Source organism: Dermacentor andersoni, chromosome 4 (assembly GCF_023375885.2).
Source record: "Dermacentor andersoni chromosome 4, qqDerAnde1_hic_scaffold, whole genome shotgun sequence".
NCBI lineage: Eukaryota > Metazoa > Arthropoda > Arachnida > Ixodida > Ixodidae > Dermacentor > Dermacentor andersoni.
The window spans coordinates 199,159,490-199,176,721 of NC_092817.1; the positions used below are offsets into that span (position 1 = coordinate 199,159,490).

The following is a 17,232-nucleotide window of genomic DNA, read 5'->3' on the forward strand; positions in this document are numbered from 1 at the left end:
GCGCGTACAATCGCCTAGCGGCTTGCATATTGTTTTTGCACTTCGACGTTGGCTCTACCAGTAGGCTGCGCCACTTGAATGTAACAGTAAATAAAACAACCCACACGTGAGTGTAAAAAAAAAAAAATAAGTCACAGAAGCACGCAATAAATAAATGCAAAAAGAAGGGTGCCATCAGCACTCGGTGTTCCCAGGTGGTCTCCCTCCCAAGTACTGACCGAGCCCAATGCTGCTTAGCTTCGGGGATCGGACGAGAACCGGCGTATTCAGCATGGTATGGCCGATGGCAGGGATGCTATGTTTACGACTGCACCTGTATCGTGCTATGTGCATTCGCAACGTATTGCTACAGCACGTACGCGGCACTGTCTTTCCGTTGATAGTACAGGCACACGTCGTGTACGTCGATTGCTCCGTTTGTTATGGTTAGTTGCTGCCGAGTCGAGCTGGCAATAAAACACGAGGACGAGAGCAACGATTTGCGTCCGCTGCAGCCCACGTTTGGCGCTAGCAATGCGCCAAGTTATTGATTGTCACTGAGCTGGATACGGGTGTAATAGGTAAACGGTTAGCAGTTTGTGCGACTAAATTTTGCACCATTACTTATACCGGTTACCACCGTCACTGCGCGTACAATCGCCTAGCGGCTTGCATATTGTTTTTGAACTTCGACGTTGGCTCTACCAGTAGGCTGCGCCAGTTGAATGTAACAGTAAATAAAACAACCCACACGTGAGTGTAAAAAAAAAAAAAAAATAAGTCACAGAAGCACGCAATAAAAAAATGCAAAAAGAAGGGTGCCATCAGCACTCGGTGTTCCCAGGTGGTCTCCCTCCCAAGTACTGACCGAGCCCAATGCTGCTTAGCTTCGGGGATCGGACGAGAACCGGCGTATTCAGCATGGTATGGCCGATGGCAGGGATGCTATGTTTACGACTGCACCTGTATCGTGCTATGTGCATTCGCAACGTATTGCTACAGCACGTACGCGGCACTGTCTTTCCGTTGATAGTACAGGCACACGTCGTGTACGTGGATTGCTCCGTTTGTTATGGTTAGTTGCTGCCGAGTCGAGCTGGCAATAAAACACGAGGACGAGAGCAACGATTTGCGTCCGCTGCAGCCCACGTTTGGCGCTAGCAATGCGCCAAGTTATTGATTGTCACTGAGCTGGATACGGGTGTAATAGGTAAACGGTTAGCAGTTTGTGCGACTAAATTTTGCACCATTACTTATACCGGTTACCGCCGTCACTGCGCGTACAATCGCCTAGCGGCTTGCATATTGTTTTTGCACTTCGACGTTGGCTCTACCAGTAGGCTGCGCCAGTTGAATGTAACAGTAAATAAAACAACCCACACGTGAGTGTAAAAAAAAAAAATAAGTCACAGAAGCACGCAATAAAAAAATGCAAAAAGAAGGGTGCCATCAGCACTCGGTGTTCCCAGGTGGTCTCCCTCCCAAGTACTGACCGAGCCCAATGCTGCTTAGCTTCGGGGATCGGACGAGAACCGGCGTATTCAGCATGGTATGGCCGATGGCAGGGATGCTATGTTTACGACTGCACCTGTATCGTGCTATGTGCATTCGCAACGTATTGCTACAGCACGTACGCGGCACTGTCTTTCCGTTGATAGTACAGGCACACGTCGTGTACGTGGATTGCTCCGTTTGTTATGGTTAGTTGCTGCCGAGTCGAGCTGGCAATAAAACACGAGGACGAGAGCAACGATTTGCGTCCGCTGCAGCCCACGTTTGGCGCTAGCAATGCGCCAAGTTATTGATTGTCACTGAGCTGGATACGGGTGTAAAAGGTAAACGGTTAGCAGTTTGTGCGACTAAATTTTGCACCATTACTTATACCGGTTACCACCGTCACTGCGCGTACAATCGCCTAGCGGCTTGCATATTGTTTTTGCACTTCGACGTTGGCTCTACCAGTAGGCTGCGCCACTTGAATGTAACAGTAAATAAAACAACCCACACGTGAGTGTAAAAAAAAAAAAAATAAGTCACAGAAGCACGCAATAAATAAATGCAAAAAGAAGGGTGCCATCAGCACTCGGTGTTCCCAGGTGGTCTCCCTCCCAAGTACTGACCGAGCCCAATGCTGCTTAGCTTCGGGGATCGGACGAGAACCGGCGTATTCAGCATGGTATGGCCGATGGCAGGGATGCTATGTTTACGACTGCACCTGTATCGTGCTATGTGCATTCGCAACGTATTGCTACAGCACGTACGCGGCACTGTCTTTCCGTTGATAGTACAGGCACACGTCGTGTACGTCGATTGCTCCGTTTGTTATGGTTAGTTGCTGCCGAGTCGAGCTGGCAATAAAACACGAGGACGAGAGCAACGATTTGCGTCCGCTGCAGCCCACGTTTGGCGCTAGCAATGCGCCAAGTTATTGATTGTCACTGAGCTGGATACGGGTGTAATAGGTAAACGGTTAGCAGTTTGTGCGACTAAATTTTGCACCATTACTTATACCGGTTACCACCGTCACTGCGCGTACAATCGCCTAGCGGCTTGCATATTGTTTTTGAACTTCGACGTTGGCTCTACCAGTAGGCTGCGCCAGTTGAATGTAACAGTAAATAAAACAACCCACACGTGAGTGTAAAAAAAAAAAAAAAATAAGTCACAGAAGCACGCAATAAAAAAATGCAAAAAGAAGGGTGCCATCAGCACTCGGTGTTCCCAGGTGGTCTCCCTCCCAAGTACTGACCGAGCCCAATGCTGCTTAGCTTCGGGGATCGGACGAGAACCGGCGTATTCAGCATGGTATGGCCGATGGCAGGGATGCTATGTTTACGACTGCACCTGTATCGTGCTATGTGCATTCGCAACGTATTGCTACAGCACGTACGCGGCACTGTCTTTCCGTTGATAGTACAGGCACACGTCGTGTACGTGGATTGCTCCGTTTGTTATGGTTAGTTGCTGCCGAGTCGAGCTGGCAATAAAACACGAGGACGAGAGCAACGATTTGCGTCCGCTGCAGCCCACGTTTGGCGCTAGCAATGCGCCAAGTTATTGATTGTCACTGAGCTGGATACGGGTGTAATAGGTAAACGGTTAGCAGTTTGTGCGACTAAATTTTGCACCATTACTTATACCGGTTACCGCCGTCACTGCGCGTACAATCGCCTAGCGGCTTGCATATTGTTTTTGCACTTCGACGTTGGCTCTACCAGTAGGCTGCGCCAGTTGAATGTAACAGTAAATAAAACAACCCACACGTGAGTGTAAAAAAAAAAAATAAGTCACAGAAGCACGCAATAAAAAAATGCAAAAAGAAGGGTGCCATCAGCACTCGGTGTTCCCAGGTGGTCTCCCTCCCAAGTACTGACCGAGCCCAATGCTGCTTAGCTTCGGGGATCGGACGAGAACCGGCGTATTCAGCATGGTATGGCCGATGGCAGGGATGCTATGTTTACGACTGCACCTGTATCGTGCTATGTGCATTCGCAACGTATTGCTACAGCACGTACGCGGCACTGTCTTTCCGTTGATAGTACAGGCACACGTCGTGTACGTGGATTGCTCCGTTTGTTATGGTTAGTTGCTGCCGAGTCGAGCTGGCAATAAAACACGAGGACGAGAGCAACGATTTGCGTCCGCTGCAGCCCACGTTTGGCGCTAGCAATGCGCCAAGTTATTGATTGTCACTGAGCTGGATACGGGTGTAATAGGTAAACGGTTAGCAGTTTGTGCGACTAAATTTTGCACCATTACTTATACCGGTTACCACCGTCACTGCGCGTACAATCGCCTAGCGGCTTGCATATTGTTTTTGCACTTCGACGTTGGCTCTACCAGTAGGCTGCGCCAGTTGAATGTAACAGTAAATAAAACAACCCACACGTGAGTGTAAAAAAAAAAAAATAAGTCACAGAAGCACGCAATAAAAAAATGCAAAAAGAAGGGTGCCATCAGCACTCGGTGTTCCCAGGTGGTCTCCCTCACAAGTACTGACCGAGCCCAATGCTGCTTAGCTTCGGGGATCGGACGAGAACCGGCGTATTCAGCATGGTATGGCCGATGGCAGGGATGCTATGTTTACGACTGCACCTGTATCGTGCTATGTGCATTCGCAACGTATTGCTACAGCACGTACGCGGCACTGTCTTTCCGTTGATAGTACAGGCACACGTCGTGTACGTGGATTGCTCCGTTTGTTATGGTTAGTTGCTGCCGAGTCGAGCTGGCAATAAAACACGAGGACGAGAGCAACGATTTGCGTCCGCTGCAGCCCACGTTTGGCGCTAGCAATGCGCCAAGTTATTGATTGTCACTGAGCTGGATACGGGTGTAATAGGTAAACGGTTAGCAGTTTGTGCGACTAAATTTTGCACCATTACTTATACCGGTTACCACCGTCACTGCGCGTACAATCGCCTAGCGGCTTGCATATTGTTTTTGCACTTCGACGTTGGCTCTACCAGTAGGCTGCGCCAGTTGAATGTAACAGTAAATAAAACCACCCACACGTGAGTGTAAAAAAAAAAAATAAGTCACAGAAGCACGCAATAAAAAAATGCAAAAAGAAGGGTGCCATCAGCACTCGGTGTTCCCAGGTGGTCTCCCTCCCAAGTACTGACCGAGCCCAATGCTGCTTAGCTTCGGGGATCGGACGAGAACCGGCGTATTCAGCATGGTATGGCCGATGGCAGGGATGCTATGTTTACGACTGCACCTGTATCGTGCTATGTGCATTCGCAACGTATTGCTACAGCACGTACGCGGCACTGTCTTTCCGTTGATAGTACAGGCACACGTCGTGTACGTGGATTGCTCCGTTTGTTATGGTTAGTTGCTGCCGAGTCGAGCTGGCAATAAAACACGAGGACGAGAGCAACGATTTGCGTCCGCTGCAGCCCACGTTTGGCGCTAGCAATGCGCCAAGTTATTGATTGTCACTGAGCTGGATACGGGTGTAATAGGTAAACGGTTAGCAGTTTGTGCGACTAAATTTTGCACCATTACTTATACCGGTTACCACCGTCACTGCGCGTACAATCGCCTAGCGGCTTGCATATTGTTTTTGCACTTCGACGTTGGCTCTACCAGTAGGCTGCGCCAGTTGAATGTAACAGTAAATAAAACAACCCACACGTGAGTGTAAAAAAAAAAAAATAAGTCACAGAAGCACGCAATAAAAAAATGCAAAAAGAAGGGTGCCATCAGCACTCGGTGTTCCCAGGTGGTCTCCCTCCCAAGTACTGACCGAGCCCAATGCTGCTTAGCTTCGGGGATCGGACGAGAACCGGCGTATTCAGCATGGTATGGCCGATGGCAGGGATGCTATGTTTACGACTGCACCTGTATCGTGCTATGTGCATTCGCAACGTATTGCTACAGCACGTACGCGGCACTGTCTTTCCGTTGATAGTACAGGCACACGTCGTGTACGTGGATTGCTCCGTTTGTTATGGTTAGTTGCTGCCGAGTCGAGCTGGCAATAAAACACGAGGACGAGAGCAACGATTTGCGTCCGCTGCAGCCCACGTTTGGCGCTAGCAATGCGCCAAGTTATTGATTGTCACTGAGCTGGATACGGGTGTAATAGGTAAACGGTTAGCAGTTTGTGCGACTAAATTTTGCACCATTACTTATACCGGTTACCACCGTCACTGCGCGTACAATCGCCTAGCGGCTTGCATATTGTTTTTGCACTTCGACGTTGGCTCTACCAGTAGGCTGCGCCAGTTGAATGTAACAGTAAATAAAACAACCCACACGTGAGTGTAAAAAAAAAAAAAATAAGTCACAGAAGCACGCAATAAAAAAATGCAAAAAGAAGGGTGCTATCAGCACTCGGTGTTCCCAGGTGGTCTCCCTCCCAAGTACTGACCGAGCCCAATGCTGCTTAGCTTCGGGGATCGGACGAGCACCGGCGTATTCAGCATGGTATGGCCGATGGCAGGGATGCTATGTTTACGACTGCACCTGTATCGTGCTATGTGCATTCGCAACGTATTGCTACAGCACGTACGCGGCACTGTCTTTCCGTTGATAGTACAGGCACACACGTACGTGGATTGCTCCGTTTGTTATGGTTAGTTGCTGCCGAGTCGAGCTGGCAATAAAACACGAGGACGAGAGCAACGATTTGCGTCCGCTGCAGCCCACGTTTGGCGCTAGCAATGCGCCAAGTTATTGATTGTCACTGAGCTGGATACGGGTGTAAAAGGTAAACGGTTAGCAGTTTGTGCGACTAAATTTTGCACCATTACTTATACCGGTTACCACCGTCACTGCGCGTACAATCGCCTAGCGGCTTGCATATTGTTTTTGCACTTCGACGTTGGCTCTACCAGTAGGCTGCGCCACTTGAATGTAACAGTAAATAAAACAACCCACACGTGAGTGTAAAAAAAAAAAAATAAGTCACAGAAGCACGCAATAAATAAATGCAAAAAGAAGGGTGCCATCAGCACTCGGTGTTCCCAGGTGGTCTCCCTCCCAAGTACTGACCGAGCCCAATGCTGCTTAGCTTCGGGGATCGGACGAGAACCGGCGTATTCAGCATGGTATGGCCGATGGCAGGGATGCTATGTTTACGACTGCACCTGTATCGTGCTATGTGCATTCGCAACGTATTGCTACAGCACGTACGCGGCACTGTCTTTCCGTTGATAGTACAGGCACACGTCGTGTACGTCGATTGCTCCGTTTGTTATGGTTAGTTGCTGCCGAGTCGAGCTGGCAATAAAACACGAGGACGAGAGCAACGATTTGCGTCCGCTGCAGCCCACGTTTGGCGCTAGCAATGCGCCAAGTTATTGATTGTCACTGAGCTGGATACGGGTGTAATAGGTAAACGGTTAGCAGTTTGTGCGACTAAATTTTGCACCATTACTTATACCGGTTACCACCGTCACTACGCGTACAATCGCCTAGCGGCTTGCATATTGTTTTTGAACTTCGACGTTGGCTCTACCAGTAGGCTGCGCCAGTTGAATGTAACAGTAAATAAAACAACCCACACGTGAGTGTAAAAAAAAAAAAAAAATAAGTCACAGAAGCACGCAATAAAAAAATGCAAAAAGAAGGGTGCCATCAGCACTCGGTGTTCCCAGGTGGTCTCCCTCCCAAGTACTGACCGAGCCCAATGCTGCTTAGCTTCGGGGATCGGACGAGAACCGGCGTATTCAGCATGGTATGGCCGATGGCAGGGATGCTATGTTTACGACTGCACCTGTATCGTGCTATGTGCATTCGCAACGTATTGCTACAGCACGTACGCGGCACTGTCTTTCCGTTGATAGTACAGGCACACGTCGTGTACGTGGATTGCTCCGTTTGTTATGGTTAGTTGCTGCCGAGTCGAGCTGGCAATAAAACACGAGGACGAGAGCAACGATTTGCGTCCGCTGCAGCCCACGTTTGGCGCTAGCAATGCGCCAAGTTATTGATTGTCACTGAGCTGGATACGGGTGTAATAGGTAAACGGTTAGCAGTTTGTGCGACTAAATTTTGCACCATTACTTATACCGGTTACCACCGTCACTGCGCGTACAATCGCCTAGCGGCTTGCATATTGTTTTTGCACTTCGACGTTGGCTCTACCAGTAGGCTGCGCCAGTTGAATGTAACAGTAAATAAAACAACCCACACGTGAGTGTAAAAAAAAAAAATAAGTCACAGAAGCACGCAATAAAAAAATGCAAAAAGAAGGGTGCCATCAGCACTCGGTGTTCCCAGGTGGTCTCCCTCCCAAGTACTGACCGAGCCCAATGCTGCTTAGCTTCGGGGATCGGACGAGAACCGGCGTATTCAGCATGGTATGGCCGATGGCAGGGATGCTATGTTTACGACTGCACCTGTATCGTGCTATGTGCATTCGCAACGTATTGCTACAGCACGTACGCGGCACTGTCTTTCCGTTGATAGTACAGGCACACGTCGTGTACGTGGATTGCTCCGTTTGTTATGGTTAGTTGCTGCCGAGTCGAGCTGGCAATAAAACACGAGGACGAGAGCAACGATTTGCGTCCGCTGCAGCCCACGTTTGGCGCTAGCAATGCGCCAAGTTATTGATTGTCACTGAGCTGGATACGGGTGTAATAGGTAAACGGTTAGCAGTTTGTGCGACTAAATTTTGCACCATTACTTATACCGGTTACCACCGTCACTGCGCGTACAATCGCCTAGCGGCTTGCATATTGTTTTTGCACTTCGACGTTGGCTCTACCAGTAGGCTGCGCCAGTTGAATGTAACAGTAAATAAAACAACCCACACGTGAGTGTAAAAAAAAAAAAATAAGTCACAGAAGCACGCAATAAAAAAATGCAAAAAGAAGGGTGCCATCAGCACTCGGTGTTCCCAGGTGGTCTCCCTCACAAGTACTGACCGAGCCCAATGCTGCTTAGCTTCGGGGATCGGACGAGAACCGGCGTATTCAGCATGGTATGGCCGATGGCAGGGATGCTATGTTTACGACTGCACCTGTATCGTGCTATGTGCATTCGCAACGTATTGCTACAGCACGTACGCGGCACTGTCTTTCCGTTGATAGTACAGGCACACGTCGTGTACGTGGATTGCTCCGTTTGTTATGGTTAGTTGCTGCCGAGTCGAGCTGGCAATAAAACACGAGGACGAGAGCAACGATTTGCGTCCGCTGCAGCCCACGTTTGGCGCTAGCAATGCGCCAAGTTATTGATTGTCACTGAGCTGGATACGGGTGTAATAGGTAAACGGTTAGCAGTTTGTGCGACTAAATTTTGCACCATTACTTATACCGGTTACCACCGTCACTGCGCGTACAATCGCCTAGCGGCTTGCATATTGTTTTTGCACTTCGACGTTGGCTCTACCAGTAGGCTGCGCCAGTTGAATGTAACAGTAAATAAAACCACCCACACGTGAGTGTAAAAAAAAAAAATAAGTCACAGAAGCACGCAATAAAAAAATGCAAAAAGAAGGGTGCCATCAGCACTCGGTGTTCCCAGGTGGTCTCCCTCCCAAGTACTGACCGAGCCCAATGCTGCTTAGCTTCGGGGATCGGACGAGAACCGGCGTATTCAGCATGGTATGGCCGATGGCAGGGATGCTATGTTTACGACTGCACCTGTATCGTGCTATGTGCATTCGCAACGTATTGCTACAGCACGTACGCGGCACTGTCTTTCCGTTGATAGTACAGGCACACGTCGTGTACGTGGATTGCTCCGTTTGTTATGGTTAGTTGCTGCCGAGTCGAGCTGGCAATAAAACACGAGGACGAGAGCAACGATTTGCGTCCGCTGCAGCCCACATTTGGCGCTAGCAATGCGCCAAGTTATTGATTGTCACTGAGCTGGATACGGGTGTAATAGGTAAACGGTTAGCAGTTTGTGCGACTAAATTTTGCACCATTACTTATACCGGTTACCACCGTCACTGCGCGTACAATCGCCTAGGGGCTTGCATATTGTTTTTGCACTTCGACGTTGGCTCTACCAGTAGGCTGCGCCAGTTGAATGTAACAGTAAATAAAACAACCCACACGTGAGTGTAAAAAAAAAAAAAATAAGTCACAGAAGCACGCAATAAAAAAATGCAAAAAGAAGGGTGCCATCAGCACTCGGTGTTCCCAGGTGGTCTCCCTCCCAAGTACTGACCGAGCCCAATGCTGCTTAGCTTCGGGGATCGGACGAGAACCGGCGTATTCAGCATGGTATGGCCGATGGCAGGGATGCTATGTTTACGACTGCACCTGTATCGTGCTATGTGCATTCGCAACGTATTGCTACAGCACGTACGCGGCACTGTCTTTCCGTTGATAGTACAGGCACACGTCGTGTACGTGGATTGCTCCGTTTGTTATGGTTAGTTGCTGCCGAGTCGAGCTGGCAATAAAACACGAGGACGAGAGCAACGATTTGCGTCCGCTGCAGCCCACGTTTGGCGCTAGCAATGCGCCAAGTTATTGATTGTCACTGAGCTGGATACGGGTGTAATAGGTAAACGGTTAGCAGTTTGTGCGACTAAATTTTGCACCATTACTTATACCGGTTACCACCGTCACTGCGCGTACAATCGCCTAGCGGCTTGCATATTGTTTTTGCACTTCGACGTTGGCTCTACCAGTAGGCTGCGCCAGTTGAATGTAACAGTAAATAAAACAACCCACACGTGAGTGTAAAAAAAAAAAAATAAGTCACAGAAGCACGCAATAAAAAAATGCAAAAAGAAGGGTGCCATCAGCACTCGGTGTTCCCAGGTGGTCTCCCTCCCAAGTACTGACCGAGCCCAATGCTGCTTAGCTTCGGGGATCGGACGAGAACCGGCGTATTCAGCATGGTATGGCCGATGGCAGGGATGCTATGTTTACGACTGCACCTGTATCGTGCTATGTGCATTCGCAACGTATTGCTACAGCACGTACGCGGCACTGTCTTTCCGTTGATAGTACAGGCACACGTCGTGTACGTGGATTGCTCCGTTTGTTATGGTTAGTTGCTGCCGAGTCGAGCTGGCAATAAAACACGAGGACGAGAGCAACGATTTGCGTCCGCTGCAGCCCACGTTTGGCGCTAGCAATGCGCCAAGTTATTGATTGTCACTGAGCTGGATACGGGTGTAATAGGTAAACGGTTAGCAGTTTGTGCGACTAAATTTTGCACCATTACTTATACCGGTTACCACCGTCACTGCGCGTACAATCGCCTAGCGGCTTGCATATTGTTTTTGCACTTCGACGTTGGCTCTACCAGTAGGCTGCGCCAGTTGAATGTAACAGTAAATAAAACAACCCACACGTGAGTGTAAAAAAAAAAAAATAAGTCACAGAAGCACGCAATAAAAAAATGCAAAAAGAAGGGTGCCATCAGCACTCGGTGTTCCCAGGTGGTCTCCCTCCCAAGTACTGACCGAGCCCAATGCTGCTTAGCTTCGGGGATCGGACGAGAACCGGCGTATTCAGCATGGTATGGCCGATGGCAGGGATGCTATGTTTACGACTGCACCTGTATCGTGCTATGTGCATTCGCAACGTATTGCTACAGCACGTACGCGGCACTGTCTTTCCGTTGATAGTACAGGCACACGTCGTGTACGTGGATTGCTCCGTTTGTTATGGTTAGTTGCTGCCGAGTCGAGCTGGCAATAAAACACGAGGACGAGAGCAACGATTTGCGTCCGCTGCAGCCCACGTTTGGCGCTAGCAATGCGCCAAGTTATTGATTGTCACTGAGCTGGATACGGGTGTAATAGGTAAACGGTTAGCAGTTTGTGCGACTAAATTTTGCACCATTACTTATACCGGTTACCACCGTCACTGCGCGTACAATCGCCTAGCGGCTTGCATATTGTTTTTGCACTTCGACGTTGGCTCTACCAGTAGGCTGCGCCAGTTGAATGTAACAGTAAATAAAACAACCCACACGTGAGTGTAAAAAAAAAAAATAAGTCACAGAAGCACGCAATAAAAAAATGCAAAAAGAAGGGTGCCATCAGCACTCGGTGTTCCCAGGTGGTCTCCCTCCCAAGTACTGACCGAGCCCAATGCTGCTTAGCTTCGGGGATCGGACGAGAACCGGCGTATTCAGCATGATATGGCCGATGGCAGGGATGCTATGTTTACGACTGCACCTGTATCGTGCTATGTGCATTCGCAACGTATTGCTACAGCACGTACGCGGCACTGTCTTTCCGTTGATAGTACAGGCACACGTCGTGTACGTGGATTGCTCCGTTTGTTATGGTTAGTTGCTGCCGAGTCGAGCTGGCAATAAAACACGAGGACGAGAGCAACGATTTGCGTCCGCTGCAGCCCACGTTTGGCGCTAGCAATGCGCCAAGTTATTGATTGTCACTGAGCTGGATACGGGTGTAATAGGTAAACGGTTAGCAGTTTGTGCGACTAAATTTTGCACCATTACTTATACCGGTTACCACCGTCACTGCGCGTACAATCGCCTAGCGGCTTGCATATTGTTTTTGCACTTCGACGTTGGCTCTACCAGTAGGCTGCGCCAGTTGAATGTAACAGTAAATAAAACAACCCACACGTGAGTGTAAAAAAAAAAAAATAAGTCACAGAAGCACGCAATAAAAAAATGCAAAAAGAAGGGTGCCATCAGCACTCGGTGTTCCCAGGTGGTCTCCCTCCCAAGTACTGACCGAGCCCAATGCTGCTTAGCTTCGGGGATCGGACGAGAACCGGCGTATTCAGCATGGTATGGCCGATGGCAGGGATGCTATGTTTACGACTGCACCTGTATCGTGCTATGTGCATTCGCAACGTATTGCTACAGCACGTACGCGGCACTGTCTTTCCGTTGATAGTACAGGCACACGTCGTGTACGTGGATTGCTCCGTTTGTTATGGTTAGTTGCTGCCGAGTCGAGCTGGCAATAAAACACGAGGACGAGAGCAACGATTTGCGTCCGCTGCAGCCCACGTTTGGCGCTAGCAATGCGCCAAGTTATTGATTGTCACTGAGCTGGATACGGGTGTAATAGGTAAACGGTTAGCAGTTTGTGCGACTAAATTTTGCACCATTACTTATACCGGTTACCACCGTCACTGCGCGTACAATCGCCTAGCGGCTTGCATATTGTTTTTGCACTTCGACGTTGGCTCTACCAGTAGGCTGCGCCAGTTGAATGTAACAGTAAATAAAACAACCCACACGTGAGTGTAAAAAAAAAAAAATAAGTCACAGAAGCACGCAATAAAAAAATGCAAAAAGAAGGGTGCCATCAGCACTCGGTGTTCCCAGGTGGTCTCCCTCCCAAGTACTGACCGAGCCCAATGCTGCTTAGCTTCGGGGATCGGACGAGAACCGGCGTATTCAGCATGGTATGGCCGATGGCAGGGATGCTATGTTTACGACTGCACCTGTATCGTGCTATGTGCATTCGCAACGTATTGCTACAGCACGTACGCGGCACTGTCTTTCCGTTGATAGTACAGGCACACGTCGTGTACGTGGATTGCTCCGTTTGTTATGGTTAGTTGCTGCCGAGTCGAGCTGGCAATAAAACACGAGGACGAGAGCAACGATTTGCGTCCGCTGCAGCCCACGTTTGGCGCTAGCAATGCGCCAAGTTATTGATTGTCACTGAGCTGGATACGGGTGTAATAGGTAAACGGTTAGCAGTTTGTGCGACTAAATTTTGCACCATTACTTATACCGGTTACCACCGTCACTGCGCGTACAATCGCCTAGCGGCTTGCATATTGTTTTTGCACTTCGACGTTGGCTCTACCAGTAGGCTGCGCCAGTTGAATGTAACAGTAAATAAAACAACCCACACGTGAGTGTAAAAAAAAAAAATAAGTCACAGAAGCACGCAATAAAAAAATGCAAAAAGAAGGGTGCCATCAGCACTCGGTGTTCCCAGGTGGTCTCCCTCCCAAGTACTGACCGAGCCCAATGCTGCTTAGCTTCGGGGATCGGACGAGAACCGGCGTATTCAGCATGATATGGCCGATGGCAGGGATGCTATGTTTACGACTGCACCTGTATCGTGCTATGTGCATTCGCAACGTATTGCTACAGCACGTACGCGGCACTGTCTTTCCGTTGATAGTACAGGCACACGTCGTGTACGTGGATTGCTCCGTTTGTTATGGTTAGTTGCTGCCGAGTCGAGCTGGCAATAAAACACGAGGACGAGAGCAACGAGTTGCGTCCGCTGCAGCCCACGTTTGGCGCTAGCAATGCGCCAAGTTATTGATTGTCACTGAGCTGGATACGGGTGTAATAGGTAAACGGTTAGCAGTTTGTGCGACTAAATTTTGCACCATTACTTATACCGGTTACCACCGTCACTGCGCGTACAATCGCCTAGCGGCTTGCATATTGTTTTTGCACTTCGACGTTGGCTCTACCAGTAGGCTGCGCCAGTTGAGTGTAACAGTAAATAAAACAACCCACACGTGAGTGTAAAAAAAAAAAAATAAGTCACAGAAGCACGCAATAAAAAAATGCAAAAAGAAGGGTGCCATCAGCACTCGGTGTTCCCAGGTGGTCTCCCTCCCAAGTACTGACCGAGCCCAATGCTGCTTAGCTTCGGGGATCGGACGAGAACCGGCGTATTCAGCATGGTATGGCCGATGGCAGGGATGCTATGTTTACGACTGCACCTGTATCGTGCTATGTGCATTCGCAACGTATTGCTACAGCACGTACGCGGCACTGTCTATCCGTTGATAGTACAGGCACACGTCGTGTACGTCGATTGCTCCGTTTGTTATGGTTAGTTGCTGCCGAGTCGAGCTGGCAATAAAACACGAGGACGAGAGCAACGATTTGCGTCCGCTGCAGCCCACGTTTGGCGCTAGCAATGCGCCAAGTTATTGATTGTCACTGAGCTGGATACGGGTGTAATAGGTAAACGGTTAGCAGTTTGTGCGACTAAATTTTGCACCATTACTTATACCGGTTACCACCGTCACTACGCGTACAATCGCCTAGCGGCTTGCATATTGTTTTTGAACTTCGACGTTGGCTCTACCAGTAGGCTGCGCCAGTTGAATGTAACAGTAAATAAAACAACCCACACGTGAGTGTAAAAAAAAAAAAAAATAAGTCACAGAAGCACGCAATAAAAAAATGCAAAAAGAAGGGTGCCATCAGCACTCGGTGTTCCCAGGTGGTCTCCCTCCCAAGTACTGACCGAGCCCAATGCTGCTTAGCTTCGGGGATCGGACGAGAACCGGCGTATTCAGCATGGTATGGCCGATGGCAGGGATGCTATGTTTACGACTGCACCTGTATCGTGCTATGTGCATTCGCAACGTATTGCTACAGCACGTACGCGGCACTGTCTTTCCGTTGATAGTACAGGCACACGTCGTGTACGTGGATTGCTCCGTTTGTTATGGTTAGTTGCTGCCGAGTCGAGCTGGCAATAAAACACGAGGACGAGAGCAACGATTTGCGTCCGCTGCAGCCCACGTTTGGCGCTAGCAATGCGCCAAGTTATTGATTGTCACTGAGCTGGATACGGGTGTAATAGGTAAACGGTTAGCAGTTTGTGCGACTAAATTTTGCACCATTACTTATACCGGTTACCACCGTCACTGCGCGTACAATCGCCTAGCGGCTTGCATATTGTTTTTGCACTTCGACGTTGGCTCTACCAGTAGGCTGCGCCAGTTGAATGTAACAGTAAATAAAACAACCCACACGTGAGTGTAAAAAAAAAAAATAAGTCACAGAAGCACGCAATAAAAAAATGCAAAAAGAAGGGTGCCATCAGCACTCGGTGTTCCCAGGTGGTCTCCCTCCCAAGTACTGACCGAGCCCAATGCTGCTTAGCTTCGGGGATCGGACGAGAACCGGCGTATTCAGCATGGTATGGCCGATGGCAGGGATGCTATGTTTACGACTGCACCTGTATCGTGCTATGTGCATTCGCAACGTATTGCTACAGCACGTACGCGGCACTGTCTTTCCGTTGATAGTACAGGCACACGTCGTGTACGTGGATTGCTCCGTTTGTTATGGTTAGTTGCTGCCGAGTCGAGCTGGCAATAAAACACGAGGACGAGAGCAACGATTTGCGTCCGCTGCAGCCCACGTTTGGCGCTAGCAATGCGCCAAGTTATTGATTGTCACTGAGCTGGATACGGGTGTAATAGGTAAACGGTTAGCAGTTTGTGCGACTAAATTTTGCACCATTACTTATACCGGTTACCACCGTCACTGCGCGTACAATCGCCTAGCGGCTTGCATATTGTTTTTGCACTTCGACGTTGGCTCTACCAGTAGGCTGCGCCAGTTGAATGTAACAGTAAATAAAACAACCCACACGTGAGTGTAAAAAAAAAAAAAAATAAGTCACAGAAGCACGCAATAAAAAAATGCAAAAAGAAGGGTGCCATCAGCACTCGGTGTTCCCAGGTGGTCTCCCTCCCAAGTACTGACCGAGCCCAATGCTGCTTAGCTTCGGGGATCGGACGAGAACCGGCGTATTCAGCATGGTATGGCCGATGGCAGGGATGCTATGTTTACGACTGCACCTGTATCGTGCTATGTGCATTCGCAACGTATTGCTACAGCACGTACGCGGCACTGTCTTTCCGTTGATAGTACAGGCACACGTCGTGTACGTGGATTGCTCCGTTTGTTATGGTTAGTTGCTGCCGAGTCGAGCTGGCAATAAAACACGAGGACGAGAGCAACCATTTGCGTCCGCTGCAGCCCACGTTTGGCGCTAGCAATGCGCCAAGTTATTGATTGTCACTGAGCTGGATACGGGTGTAATAGGTAAACGGTTAGCAGTTTGTGCGACTAAATTTTGCACCATTACTTATACCGGTTACCACCGTCACTGCGCGTACAATCGCCTAGCGGCTTGCATATTGTTTTTGCACTTCGACGTTGGCTCTACCAGTAGGCTGCGCCAGTTGAATGTAACAGTAAATAAAACAACCCACACGTGAGTGTAAAAAAAAAAAAAAATAAGTCACAGAAGCACGCAATAAAAAAATGCAAAAAGAAGGGTGCCATCAGCACTCGGTGTTCCCAGGTGGTCTCCCTCCCAAGTACTGACCGAGCCCAATGCTGCTTAGCTTCGGCGATCGGACGAGAACCGGCGTATTCAGCATGGTATGGCCGATGGCAGGGATGCTATGTTTACGACTGCACCTGTATCGTGCTATGTGCATTCGCAACGTATTGCTACAGCACGTACGCGGCACTGTCTTTCCGTTGATAGTACAGGCACACGTCGTGTACGTGGATTGCTCCGTTTGTTATGGTTAGTTGCTGCCGAGTCGAGCTGGCAATAAAACACGAGGACGAGAGCAACGATTTGCGTCCGCTGCAGCCCACGTTTGGCGCTAGCAATGCGCCAAGTTATTGATTGTCACTGAGCTGGATACGGGTGTAATAGGTAAACGGTTAGCAGTTTGTGCGACTAAATTTTGCACCATTACTTATACCGGTTACCACCGTCACTGCGCGTACAATCGCCTAGCGGCTTGCATATTGTTTTTGCACTTCGACGTTGGCTCTACCAGTAGGCTGCGCCAGTTGAATGTAACAGTAAATAAAACAACCCACACGTGAGTGTAAAAAAAAAAAATAAGTCACAGAAGCACGCAATAAAAAAATGCAAAAAGAAGGGTGCCATCAGCACTCGGTGTTCCCAGGTGGTCTCCCTCCCAAGTACTGACCGAGCCCAATGCTGCTTAGCTTCGGGGATCGGACGAGAACCGGCGTATTCAGCATGGTATGGCCGATGGCAGGGATGCTATGTTTACGACTGCACCTGTATCGTGC

General features: G+C 49.1%; 27 non-coding genes and 1 pseudogene across 27 annotated transcripts; all 28 read right to left on the bottom strand.

Annotated features, from left to right (window-relative positions):
• Positions 1-169: 169 nt before the first annotated feature.
• Positions 170-288, bottom strand: LOC140217663 (5S ribosomal RNA). The gene has a single exon (XR_011894243.1). It is a non-coding gene; the product is annotated as a 5S ribosomal RNA (ribosomal RNA).
• Positions 289-798: 510 nt separating this feature from the next.
• On the bottom strand, positions 799-917 carry LOC140217664 (5S ribosomal RNA). The gene has a single exon (XR_011894244.1). It is a non-coding gene; the product is annotated as a 5S ribosomal RNA (ribosomal RNA).
• A 506-nt stretch (positions 918-1,423) lies between these two features.
• LOC140217665 (5S ribosomal RNA) lies at positions 1,424-1,542 on the bottom strand. Its single transcript, XR_011894245.1, has one exon. It is a non-coding gene; the product is annotated as a 5S ribosomal RNA (ribosomal RNA).
• Positions 1,543-2,050: 508 nt separating this feature from the next.
• On the bottom strand, positions 2,051-2,169 carry LOC140217666 (5S ribosomal RNA). Its single transcript, XR_011894246.1, has one exon. It is a non-coding gene; the product is annotated as a 5S ribosomal RNA (ribosomal RNA).
• Positions 2,170-2,679: 510 nt separating this feature from the next.
• Positions 2,680-2,798, bottom strand: LOC126520112 (5S ribosomal RNA). Its single transcript, XR_007596874.2, has one exon. It is a non-coding gene; the product is annotated as a 5S ribosomal RNA (ribosomal RNA).
• Positions 2,799-3,304: 506 nt separating this feature from the next.
• On the bottom strand, positions 3,305-3,423 carry LOC140217667 (5S ribosomal RNA). Its single transcript, XR_011894247.1, has one exon. It is a non-coding gene; the product is annotated as a 5S ribosomal RNA (ribosomal RNA).
• Positions 3,424-3,930: 507 nt separating this feature from the next.
• On the bottom strand, positions 3,931-4,049 carry LOC126520131 (5S ribosomal RNA). Its single transcript, XR_011894301.1, has one exon. It is a non-coding gene; the product is annotated as a 5S ribosomal RNA (ribosomal RNA).
• Positions 4,050-4,555: 506 nt separating this feature from the next.
• LOC140217668 (5S ribosomal RNA) lies at positions 4,556-4,674 on the bottom strand. The gene has a single exon (XR_011894248.1). It is a non-coding gene; the product is annotated as a 5S ribosomal RNA (ribosomal RNA).
• A 507-nt stretch (positions 4,675-5,181) lies between these two features.
• LOC126520135 (5S ribosomal RNA) lies at positions 5,182-5,300 on the bottom strand. Its single transcript, XR_011894249.1, has one exon. It is a non-coding gene; the product is annotated as a 5S ribosomal RNA (ribosomal RNA).
• A 508-nt stretch (positions 5,301-5,808) lies between these two features.
• On the bottom strand, positions 5,809-5,927 carry LOC140217822 (5S ribosomal RNA; annotated as a pseudogene).
• A 504-nt stretch (positions 5,928-6,431) lies between these two features.
• Positions 6,432-6,550, bottom strand: LOC140217669 (5S ribosomal RNA). Its single transcript, XR_011894250.1, has one exon. It is a non-coding gene; the product is annotated as a 5S ribosomal RNA (ribosomal RNA).
• A 510-nt stretch (positions 6,551-7,060) lies between these two features.
• LOC140217670 (5S ribosomal RNA) lies at positions 7,061-7,179 on the bottom strand. Its single transcript, XR_011894251.1, has one exon. It is a non-coding gene; the product is annotated as a 5S ribosomal RNA (ribosomal RNA).
• Positions 7,180-7,685: 506 nt separating this feature from the next.
• LOC140217671 (5S ribosomal RNA) lies at positions 7,686-7,804 on the bottom strand. The gene has a single exon (XR_011894252.1). It is a non-coding gene; the product is annotated as a 5S ribosomal RNA (ribosomal RNA).
• A 507-nt stretch (positions 7,805-8,311) lies between these two features.
• Positions 8,312-8,430, bottom strand: LOC126520127 (5S ribosomal RNA). Its single transcript, XR_011894302.1, has one exon. It is a non-coding gene; the product is annotated as a 5S ribosomal RNA (ribosomal RNA).
• Positions 8,431-8,936: 506 nt separating this feature from the next.
• LOC126520120 (5S ribosomal RNA) lies at positions 8,937-9,055 on the bottom strand. The gene has a single exon (XR_011894253.1). It is a non-coding gene; the product is annotated as a 5S ribosomal RNA (ribosomal RNA).
• Positions 9,056-9,563: 508 nt separating this feature from the next.
• On the bottom strand, positions 9,564-9,682 carry LOC126520132 (5S ribosomal RNA). The gene has a single exon (XR_011894254.1). It is a non-coding gene; the product is annotated as a 5S ribosomal RNA (ribosomal RNA).
• Positions 9,683-10,189: 507 nt separating this feature from the next.
• On the bottom strand, positions 10,190-10,308 carry LOC126520072 (5S ribosomal RNA). The gene has a single exon (XR_007596836.1). It is a non-coding gene; the product is annotated as a 5S ribosomal RNA (ribosomal RNA).
• A 507-nt stretch (positions 10,309-10,815) lies between these two features.
• On the bottom strand, positions 10,816-10,934 carry LOC126520069 (5S ribosomal RNA). Its single transcript, XR_007596834.1, has one exon. It is a non-coding gene; the product is annotated as a 5S ribosomal RNA (ribosomal RNA).
• Positions 10,935-11,440: 506 nt separating this feature from the next.
• LOC126520116 (5S ribosomal RNA) lies at positions 11,441-11,559 on the bottom strand. Its single transcript, XR_007596878.1, has one exon. It is a non-coding gene; the product is annotated as a 5S ribosomal RNA (ribosomal RNA).
• Positions 11,560-12,066: 507 nt separating this feature from the next.
• On the bottom strand, positions 12,067-12,185 carry LOC140217672 (5S ribosomal RNA). The gene has a single exon (XR_011894255.1). It is a non-coding gene; the product is annotated as a 5S ribosomal RNA (ribosomal RNA).
• Positions 12,186-12,692: 507 nt separating this feature from the next.
• LOC126520067 (5S ribosomal RNA) lies at positions 12,693-12,811 on the bottom strand. Its single transcript, XR_007596831.1, has one exon. It is a non-coding gene; the product is annotated as a 5S ribosomal RNA (ribosomal RNA).
• A 506-nt stretch (positions 12,812-13,317) lies between these two features.
• On the bottom strand, positions 13,318-13,436 carry LOC140217718 (5S ribosomal RNA). The gene has a single exon (XR_011894305.1). It is a non-coding gene; the product is annotated as a 5S ribosomal RNA (ribosomal RNA).
• A 507-nt stretch (positions 13,437-13,943) lies between these two features.
• On the bottom strand, positions 13,944-14,062 carry LOC140217673 (5S ribosomal RNA). The gene has a single exon (XR_011894256.1). It is a non-coding gene; the product is annotated as a 5S ribosomal RNA (ribosomal RNA).
• Positions 14,063-14,571: 509 nt separating this feature from the next.
• On the bottom strand, positions 14,572-14,690 carry LOC140217674 (5S ribosomal RNA). The gene has a single exon (XR_011894257.1). It is a non-coding gene; the product is annotated as a 5S ribosomal RNA (ribosomal RNA).
• Positions 14,691-15,196: 506 nt separating this feature from the next.
• Positions 15,197-15,315, bottom strand: LOC140217675 (5S ribosomal RNA). Its single transcript, XR_011894258.1, has one exon. It is a non-coding gene; the product is annotated as a 5S ribosomal RNA (ribosomal RNA).
• A 509-nt stretch (positions 15,316-15,824) lies between these two features.
• Positions 15,825-15,943, bottom strand: LOC126520179 (5S ribosomal RNA). The gene has a single exon (XR_007596924.1). It is a non-coding gene; the product is annotated as a 5S ribosomal RNA (ribosomal RNA).
• Positions 15,944-16,452: 509 nt separating this feature from the next.
• LOC126520141 (5S ribosomal RNA) lies at positions 16,453-16,571 on the bottom strand. Its single transcript, XR_007596886.1, has one exon. It is a non-coding gene; the product is annotated as a 5S ribosomal RNA (ribosomal RNA).
• Positions 16,572-17,077: 506 nt separating this feature from the next.
• Positions 17,078-17,196, bottom strand: LOC126520178 (5S ribosomal RNA). The gene has a single exon (XR_007596923.1). It is a non-coding gene; the product is annotated as a 5S ribosomal RNA (ribosomal RNA).
• Between the last annotated feature and the right edge of the window lie 36 nt (positions 17,197-17,232).